The following is a 10,604-nucleotide window of genomic DNA, read 5'->3' on the forward strand; positions in this document are numbered from 1 at the left end:
CGGTCTGGTTTGCTTTTCCAAGATCCCTGGGTTTCTTTGTGCGTGTGTGTTGTCTCTTAGGCTATCAGATCATGGAAACAGCCCCGAGCTCACTGACCCTTGGCCTAGTCAGGCCTCCCCAACCTCAGGACTCAGGCTAAACTCGCAAATCCTTATGGATCTTGGGGTATGGGGAAAGATGTCTTCTCTTTCCACTGGAAGCCTCTCTCTCTCTCTCTCTCTCTCTCTCTCTGTCCCACAGTTCAAAATTCAAAGAATGACAGGGCAGGGAGGAGGGGCTAAGACTTAGAAATTCTTCTCTGTCCCCATGGTCACAGGCCAGAGGTATTGAAGGCATTCTAGGCAAATGACACTCTTGATTTCAAAGTCCTTACACCCAATAGTCTGGAATTTCCTCCTTATGTGGGATTCAAGTCCTTTCGGACACAGCTCATTTCTGTTTGTTGTTTATCCCTCCCCTGCATGCCCTGGATAAGACTGCCTCGCCCTCCAGACTCTGGCCTCTGTCTCTGGCAACCAGCTCGGGGAAGGTGCTCAGCAGAAGGGCTTTTGTCCCACTGATATACTGTTTCCAATCTAATCATATTTTAACATCGTGTATTCATATGCTTTCTTACTCGTTGTCTTCATTCCCCAATAGAACACAAGCTCCCTGAGAGTGGAGTCCACGTCTGTCTTGCCCATGGCCTTCTCACCGATGTCTGACACATAGTAGGTGATCAGTCAGGGTTTCCATTAGTCTTCACAGTGCCTGTATGAAAATGAGAGAAAGGTGCCCTTTCTGAACGCATGATTTAGCAAAAGGCGTCCTCTCAGCACACACAGCTTGGCATACAGACAGCACCTTCGTGACCAGGAAGAAAAATGTCCCTTCCTCAGGCAAGTGCCATCCCAGGCCAGGCAGGTGAACAGTCTGTCGGTGGCATCCCCTGACCTCTCAGCTAGAAACTTGTGTCATCTGCAAACGATGTGACAAGCTGGGAGCATTGGAATCAATAAATATTTGATGAAGGAATGAGTGAGTGAAATGCAGGTCCTTGGAGATGTGTGCTGGGCTGAAAGATACTGCCAATCCTTTGACACTCCGCCCACTGAGAGCCTAGGCTCATTGACTGGCGTCCAGTCGACCAAGAGAATACGGTGACGCTCTATGACTTTCAAGGCGAGACCACAAGCAGTCAGGTTCTCTGGGGCACCGGGCAGTGACGAGCAGAAACACAGCTCGTGTCCTCATGGAGCTTCCAGCCGGCGGGGCGGACTCCCATTGCGATGGCCGTACAATCCGGAGTAGGAGACCTGTGAGAGGAAAAGAGGGAGCTATTCATAACTGCAGGGGGACAGTCATTCATAGGAACTGTCCCAGGGAACAGGCACAATCACATCCCCCTCACTAGAATGGATTCATGAAGTAAGCACTCCGCGCCATGTGGAGGAGGAAGCTCGGTGAGCCTGCAGTGGGGGTCTGAGCCGGGCAGAGACGTTGGAGGGAACGAGGCCTGAGGCCTGAAGGATAACGAGGTGTTGCCTTGGCCAGAGGGAAGGGAGAGGCCCAGGTGGAGGAAACAGCACTTGGTTCAAAGACCTTTTGGGGGGGGGGGTGGTATGTGGTGGGTAGCAGGGTCTGGAAGAAGCCAGTGTGGCTAGAAAGGGGACAGAAGGATGAGGTTGGGGAAGGCGGTGGGGCTAAGGTGGGGGTGGGGGCTTCATTCTAGGTGGTGGGGTGCACAGTCCCTCATGGCTGTGAGAAGTGAAGACATCGTCTGAGGGGGAGGGAGCCGGACGCTCACTTGTCCCCACAGAAAGCAGCACTATCCGAGCAGCGGCCATTCTCGTTTACGCCTTCCATTGGTGGGGCTTTGAGGTTACACGACATCCTTTATGCTCATAACCTGACGTGGTCGGAGAGTTGGTGTTGCATTTGTAGCGTCAGTAGAGCAGAAAATGTGATGTATTTTATGTGTGTCAACAAAGGAATGACCTGTTCTTGTGCCACAGAGAATGGAATCTGGAAGTCAAACACCCTTTGTGTTCCAAAATAGGGTCTCAGACGTTTTGTAAATCTCATTTAAATTGTTAGGAGGCTTGGAGCTGTCAGTTAATCTATCTTCCAATACAACTGTTTAATTTAGCACTGAGTAAATGATGCAAGTTGCCGCTCTGCTAGTAAATGATTTAGTGTCCTTTAATAAAGCTGCATAAACAAAAAGGTAGCGACAGGGTGTGACTGCTGCTTGGAGAAGGTTGAGGAGGGCAAGCTTGGTCTCAGGCAGAGAATTTAGGAAGTGAGAAATGATAGTAACTTCGGATCCAAGATTCCACTCAGTCTTTGGAAGGACACGGGTCTTGGAGAAGAACAACCCAAAGGAGACCCAGAAGTCCCTTCAGGGAGATGTATGAAGAACATAACATGGTACAGAGGTCTGAAGGGTGTGGGGTTCTGATGAAACGGGCACTTCCCTTGGGGCCACGTGTCAGGGCACGCATTGGTCCACTGGAGGGTCTGAGAATGCAGATGTGTCCAAAAGAGTGGGGCTGGGCTGGGCTCAGCGACCAGTTGGCTAAATTCAAAGAAGGGTCATTGAGCAGCTATGTGGGCTGCACTTTTCCGTTGGCATCGTCAGCAAGAAGAGCATCAAAGGGGCAGGAGTGGTTCCCTGGGGCACCTAGTTGTGTACGAAGCCTCGTGTATCTTTTCTATCTGGCTTCCAAATGGACATCAGGCAGCTGACGATCAAAGACATACGCACAATAGAGATGCCACAAAAGGACATTAAACACTACACAGACTGAGCAAGAAGCAAACATACGAGCCCAGAGATTGTGAAAGGTGAAAGCACAGCAGTCACCTGGAGAACCTATGAACCATGTGGATTCCTGGGCGCCGCTTCCAGAGGGGCTGGAACCACAGGTCTGGGCTGGAGCCCAGGACTCTGCATGTTCAATAAGCTCTGTCCCCACCCCAACTGCAAAGTGATTCTGAAGCCTGTGGTGTGTGGACCACACTTGGAGAAACGCTGCATTAGTCCTTTAACCAAATGTGGTCGTCATCACTGAGCCTCCCGACACCCTGAGCACGTGGTGAGCTGTTATCTCGGCCATTGGAGGGCCACCTGACCTTCCCACAGAGGTGGCCCCTGGACAGTGTCGTCAGCTCAGCTGAAGTACCTTGTCCCTCAGGTGCATCTCTGCTGCTAGAGAGGGCTTTGTGTGCGTCCTTGGGTGGGGGTGGGGGGGGGACAGAGGTTGTCACCGAGGCAATGTGAAGCACCCACCACTGGAAGAACCAGTCCAGGTGTGTTTCCTGCTGGGATGTGCACAGTGAACTTGGCATTGACAATGGAGACAAGCTACAGAGGGAAAGATGAACTCTTCCAGGCCTGGAATAGCCCATCTTCTTGCCGGGAGAGATCCTGGGCAGGCAGGGTGGGACCGTCCTCATTCAGCACCCCTCTCCCCCAGCACCCCTCTCCCCCAGTCCTAGAGAAGCCAGGTCATGTGGGCTGTGATGCCCCAGTGTGCTCTGCTCAGTCAGGCTCCTGGAGCACCATTAATTCTGTGCTCCTGCAATCTGTCATCCTTCTTTGTTGATCCTTTCTTATAGCCCTTCCTTGTTTCTGAAAAGCTTGCAACCTCTCCTAGGTATTAAGCAATGAAGGCGGGGCCAGTGGATGGTGGGACTGCCTGCCGAGTAGGTCAGAATCCCCCCCCCCCCCCGGCCACGACCACCTAACGTGTGATCCACAGACCTGCAGCATCACCATCACCTGGGAACCTGCGAAACGTGCAGATTCTCAGGCTCTACCCAGACGTACTGACTCAGAACGCGCATTGTCACAAAATCTCCAAGTGAATCACATGCACATTAAAGTTTAGAAGAACTGCTGTCCTTATTTCTTCATCCAGCAACTATTAACAAGGGCCCCCCAAGGGCCAGGACCCATACTAGTGCAGGCAAATGAATGAAACGCATGAATGAAAATGACGTGGTCCCCCACCCACTGGAGAGTACAATTGATCGACGAGCCACGCGATAAATAAGTAAAGAAACAAAGTAAAGAAACAAATTACAAGTTGTGGCAACGGCGATTAAGGAAGTGAAAACACATCAGCGATCATGATACTTAACAAGCTTTGTAAGACACACAACAGACCTGGAGAGGGAGTTGTCGGAAACAGAATAATCAGAGGGATCAAAGGGGAAAGGTCTCTCTGAAGAGGTGTCTTTTAAGCTTGGAGGTGGGGGACCCTGCCAGACGGAGTTGGATGCCCGAGTCCTGTCCAGGATCCCGCGGTAGACTGGAACCTGGGGTGTCAGAGCTCAGAACGTGCGCTCCCTGGAAAAGAAGGTCCTGACCACTCAGCAGTTTTAGTTCGTCCCTTCCTCATGCAGCGACAGGGTCCTCCTCACTCGCCCCAGTCCCACAGGGCACTGAAGAAGCTATGCCAAGCTTCCTCCTGGCTCCAGGATTATAAAAGTGTATTAGACGATGGTCCTCTCACTTATCCCAGGGCCTCCTTCATGGCAGATCCCAGAGGTGGGGGGCCATAAGACTGGCAAATAGGCCTTTAGTGAAAGATTGAGTAAGGAGATGTTTTATTTTTTTCTTGAAATGGCATCTGTGGGGTCAGAGCCAGGAGTGCAGTTTCCAGGCTCTCGCCGTCGCGTGGAAAGGTGCTCACTAGGGTAGTAAATGGCCATCAACTGTGATAGAATGGCCATCAGCTGTGACTAGTTGGCCGTCAGCTGTAACCAGTGAGCCATTGGCCACTAACATAACTGCCGTGGCTACGCCAGCAGAAAATGGGGGCTAGCAAGGAGATGGTGGCTGAGCTGGCAAGCGCGGATCGCAGTTAGCACGGCGGACTGCAAGTGAGGTTGGTTGTTAGAGAAGCGGACGGCAGGTTGTGGATAGTGTGGCTCCTGCTTCCTGTGTCTCTAGCCCAGCTGCCAGACTATAGTGGTCTGACTCCCCTACCTATGGCTCCGTGGGTGTTCCTTTTTGGCCTCGCCATGTCCTGTGTTATGTGGGGAGCAGGAGCTGAGACCCTGCATGACACCCTGCATGACAGCGTCTAAATGCTCCCACTTCCAAGGGTACTGACCAGCTCTCCAACCACCGGGTTCTGACGCATGGAGAACCCACAACGTCTGTGAAGCCTCCGCATGAGCCAGCTCCTGAACCCCACTCCGTCCCTGCCAGCAACGTCGATGTCATGCAGGAGGCTGTTGAAATGGCAGCATCGCAGGCCCCGCCCACACCTACTGAATCAGAATCTGCATTTTAACAGGACTCCCCCCCCACGAAGGTGTGCTTACACAGTAAACTGAGAAGCCTCGCCCTACACCGTGAGGTCACAAAGGACTCAGTCCACAGGTTGGGATCCCAGAAGATGGCTTACGGTGGTCAGGTCCAAGGAGATCAGTAGAAGCGAGCGCTGGCCTGGGGAAACTGAAGACACTCAGCTGTCAGGCAAAGGTCTGGGAGAGCCGACCGCTGGGCATCAGTGCACCCATGGGGTGTCATGGACGCTGGCTGATCCTAACTGGTCAGGTTAATGTTTCCCAGAGTGAGGGACGTACCCCTGGCAGCTCTGAAGATGGTTTCTGGTGATACATGGCCATGGAATGAATCACAGTGAATTATGAAGAATGCTATTCTCTGATGACCACAAGGAGAGTCTCAGCTGGGTGCTAGGATGCCTGCAACACCTACAGGTGCAGCTTGTTGGTTATGACAGGAACTCCAGGGTACCTGGGTCCACATCCAGGCTCTGCACTGCTGTGCTCATCAGCCGCCACAGCAAAGGAGCACATCCTGGCAGCTCGAACAACAGAAGTAGATGGTCTCACAATTCAGGGGCTCCAAGTCCAAGACCAAGGTGTCAGCAGGGTCGGTTTCTTCTGAGGCCTCTCTTCATGGCTTGTCAATGGTTGTCTCCTCCCCGTGTCTCCACCTCATCTTCCCTCTGTACATGTCTGTATCCTCATCTCCTCTTCATATAAGGATGTCAGTCATATTGGATACCACCCACCCTACTGACCTCATCTCAACCTTAATTACCCCTCCAAAGACCCCATCTCCAAATACGGTCACATTCGGAGACACTGGGTTTAGGACATAACATATGAATTTTGGGGTGGATACAATTTAGCCCATAACAACCTCCCTAGTTGTGGAAACTTTCACAAATTTCCCAACCTCTCTGTGCCTCAGTTTGCCCATCTGGTAAAAGGGGATGATGGTACCTACCTCATAGAGCTATAGAGAGTTTAACGAGTTAACACACATGAAATGCTTAGAAGAGTACTTTGCACCCAGTAGGCCCCACAAGGGCAAGTCATTATAATGCATGGCACATAGTAGGTGCTCAATAATCTGTTGAATGAATGAAAGAATAATATCCATTCTAAAGAAAGAGCACTCAGGCCTCAACTCAGAAGGTTGGTTCGGCAAGAGCATCGAGGTAAAACTGGAAAACATTGTTTTGCTCTCATATTTATTTTTCTAGTGCCCTTCTATTCATAGCTAGGGAGCCTAGTTTTCAATGTATAGCAGTGATGAAGTTTCATTTAAATAAGTTTAAGTCAAAAACACAAGTTGATTTTTTTGTTTTTTAAATGAAGTAAAATCAAGGGTCAGCAAACTTTTTCTGTAAAGGGCCAGATAGTAAATACTTTCGGGCTCTGTCGCAGCTATTCAGTTCCACAGTTAATCCATAAGTGAGTAGGCATGGCTATGCCCAATAAAACTTTATTTACAAAAGCAGACATGGAATCAAATTTGGCCCACAAACCAAAGTTGAACAACCTTTGAAATAATAATACAGGTAAGAGCTACTGAAATGACAGTAATGGTGAAGGCGGTGCTGAGAGGACCAAGTTCACGGAGCCTGGTTCTGGAATAAGTGTAGGTGATCAAGAGCAATGACAGGAAGAGAGGGCGAATCATGGAGACTTCCCATGCGCAGCCCCCAGACCTTTTCCTGGCGCATCTGTTGATCTTGCTCCTTTGTAGCCCCCCCAGAGGAGGTCACAGGATCCCCAAGAAAACGTGTTAGGTGGCTTTACTGTCTCCTGTCTTTCCTCTTTCCAACTGTGTCCAGTGCCCACGCATCTAATACACTCAGGGCTGGATACAAATGCCCTCTGGAGATGTATGAGAACCCAGGAAGCCCCTTAAGCCCAAATCCCCCTCCCTTTCCCCCAAGCCCACCCTGCGCTGTCCAGAAAATGTTCCTTTGGCTTCTCAAGCTGTCACTGATTAAAATGTACATGTTCTTAGATGGGGAACCCCATTGAGGCATTACCAGTTTAGCTACAAGCAGCATTAACTCTTTTGCTGGAGCTATTACCAACCAGCTTTCTAAAGAGACAGGACAGGGAACTGGAAGGGTCCAGACGGGTGGGGCCATTTCTGCATTTCTTAGGCAAGGAAAGTGAAAATCTGCCAGGAGAAAAAGCAAGACTGTCCTCTGTATTTCCCCTCTAAGCTCCTCTTCCTTGTGCTTGTTTTATTGAGCTTGTACTAAGTGCTAGTCCCCTTACATGCCCTAGCTCATTTAATCCTCACAACATGAGGATGTACGTACTATGATCCCCATTTTACAGATGAGGAAACTGAGGCTCAGACAGGCTCATTAAGTAGGTGGTAGAGCCAAGACTCAAAGGTCTTTGTGGCTCTAGACTGTTAACAACCATACTTAACTCTCCTACTTCCCCCACAAAGGCCTCCCTCCTCCCTGGCCTCTTCCTTTGTTACTTATCTATACTCCCAGGCCCCTCCATTCCAGCCCGGGAAAGCTTCCTCCTTGCCCTCCACCATGAGGTGGTGAGGTACTCTCAGGAAGCCCTGCTCGAGTGACCTTGGCCCAGCACTTCCCTGGCTCCTGGAAGGATGCCGGGGCATCTTTGGATCTCTTGAGCTGATGGTCCCAAACCCAGAATCAGCGCTGACTGGGGCTGGAGAGATGCTGGGAGACCAGCTGTCTCCCTTGGATGCCTCCCTGGCTCCAGGGTGGGGGTGTCACAACTCACTGCCTGGCACCCTTGCCAGCCCACACCCTGTACTCACACAACCAGTCGGACTACACCACCCACATGCCAGCCGGATCCGTTTGGACGGGCACACAGCAGGACCCGGCTCGCCTGCCGCCTGTCCTCTCATCCTCCCACCTCCCAGGTGCCTCAGGTCCAGGTGTTCAAAGGCTTTGTGTTGCTGACAAAGAAGCGAAGCAAACAGTCCTTCCTGGAAGCTAGGAACGGGGATTCCCTGGTGTTGGGGTGACTTGACTCACAACTGTGGAAAGTGAGCCCAAAGCCCCAGTAGGGGGCTGGAAGGGGAAGCTCTGCTCTCCTGCTTCCGCATGCCAGGGCCATGGGGTGGTTCCCACAGGAGAGTAGGCTGCTGCTGGCAGAGGAAGGGGGTCTGGACACTGTGCCAGAGGAATGACAGCTGTGCCCTCCGCTCCACTGCAGCTCCCACGTGCTGACCTAGAGCCTCATATGGTTCCCTGCTGTCTGCGTCCCACTCAGTGTCATCTCCCCTGCCCCCATCGTGGAGTTTGTGTGACATCTGTTGGTGGCATTCATTTGTCACTGAAGAGAATCATAAAAGAGGGAGAGATGCCCAAGACCATCCCATCCCCTTTGCACTTTGGAAATGGGGAAACTGAGTCTAAGGTGGCAGGAAGCAGTGGGCTTGTAACTTATCTCACCACAGGATTCTGCTGCTTTTTTTAGGGTTTGTGAGGGAATCCCTTGTTCCCCCGCCCCCTGCCCTCTGCAGCCTTATTACACCCATGTGGGCGTGTAATGAAATGAATTTTCCCTGCCTTGTGCAACCAACCCAGCTAAGCAGTTTGTATCATACCTTACATTTCCCGATAGACATTTCATTGAAAGACCACTATGCTTGGGTTGGACCAGCTGTGTGACCATGGTCAGGTCACTTAACCTCTCTGTGCCTTCATTTTCTCATCTGTAAAACACGAACAATACCACTACTCCCCACCTCCTAGGGTGGTTGGAAGATTGAGTTCATACACTTAAAGCACTTAGTACAATCCTTGGCATGTACTCCTTTTGGGATGGTGATATATGCATTTCTAAATCCTCACAGTGCTGTGCACACACTTCATGCTTTGAAACTTTGTCAATTTCTTCTGTTCATTTATTCAGTCAACACTTATTGAGCATTTTCCAGGCCCAGGAACTCACAGCAAACAGACCAGACAAGGTCCCTGCCCTTAAAAAGGAGTTTACTTGCTAGGGGTAAAGACAGACCAGGAAGAAAAAACCCAAATCAATACATAAGACACTTTTAACAGTGGTAAGTGTTGGGAAGAAACACAGAGACAGTGATGGGGGGAGGGGCTGATGTTTTCGGCAGGATGATCTAGGAAGGTCTGTTGGAAGGGTGACAGGCAGAAGAGAAGAATTACCAGCCACAGGAAGAGTATTTCAAGTAGTGGGGTAAGTAGCAAGTGCAAAGGCCCTGGGGTAAGAAGGAGCTCAGTGTGCCTGAGGAAAAGGAGGAGACTGTGGTGACCAGAAACAGCAAGAGGGAGAGGAGCCATCAGAGAGGCAGGGCGGGGATCACATTAAGCCGGAGCTGGAATTTGATCTTCGAGGCAGCAGGAAGCCCCTGAACAGTTTAAGCAGGGATGATCGATTCAACTCATGTTTTCCGAAAGTCACTCTGGCTGCTGTGAGGAAAACAAATTAAAGGGGATAAGGCTGGAAGGGGAGAGAGCAGTTGTGAAGTTCTTGAGAAATGGTGAGTTTGGAGAGACCAGTCCTCCCTGTAGGGCATTTAAGCAGACGCCGGGGCAACCCCAATGAAGAGCATGGCCCGCTGGCTGGCAGGCTGGTCCCTGTGTGCAAGGCTGCACTATTCCCAAAGGGCAAGAGAACTCCTACATTTGGGGTGCCCTGAGCAGACAGCTAGAGCTACAGCAGCCCTGCCTGCAGCTCTCTTCCCAGATCAGCCTGCGGTCACGCAGCCTCACCCGGGCCCCATCCTCTGGTCCTTCCCAGGTCCTGAGAGTGCCCAGCGCAGAAATCCGGCCCTGCCCACTCTGGGCTGTACACTGATAACCTCCCGAAGGGGAAGCCCTTTGTTTGGAAGGAAATGGTGCAGAAGGAAGCAGGGCCACGCTGGGGGTGGGGAGGGGTGGGGGGCCTGTTTCCAGGGCTAAGATCCCTGTGGCAGAGGAATCCAGAGGCCTTCTCAGGGCGGTGGAGGTCCGATCAGTTCACACCTGCCACCCCATGGAGCTTCCAGGAGTTTGGGTTTGATGCCATTTGCCAAGCCCTGCACTAAGTTCTCAGGGACATGATGGCTTTTAATCCTTGGTCCTGTGCAGTGTGCTCAGGAGTAAAATCAGTGCCACAGAGGAGTCTGGGGCTGACCCAGAATGCAGGGCTGCCTGTGTCCCTGCTTCCTCCTTCACTTTGGCATTTCCTTGTCCCCTACCCACCAGGGGGCCTGGGGGAGAGCACAGGATGTCGGGAATTATGATCCCCTGACTGAACATCAGCCACCCTGGGGAGCTGTTAAAACATGCTGCTGCTGGGACCTCACCTCCAGCCAACTCAGCTGGGC

The sequence above is a fragment of the Rhinolophus ferrumequinum genome (genome assembly GCF_004115265.2).
Source record: "Rhinolophus ferrumequinum isolate MPI-CBG mRhiFer1 chromosome 15 unlocalized genomic scaffold, mRhiFer1_v1.p scaffold_54_arrow_ctg1_1, whole genome shotgun sequence".
Classification (NCBI taxonomy): Eukaryota; Metazoa; Chordata; class Mammalia; order Chiroptera; family Rhinolophidae; genus Rhinolophus; species Rhinolophus ferrumequinum.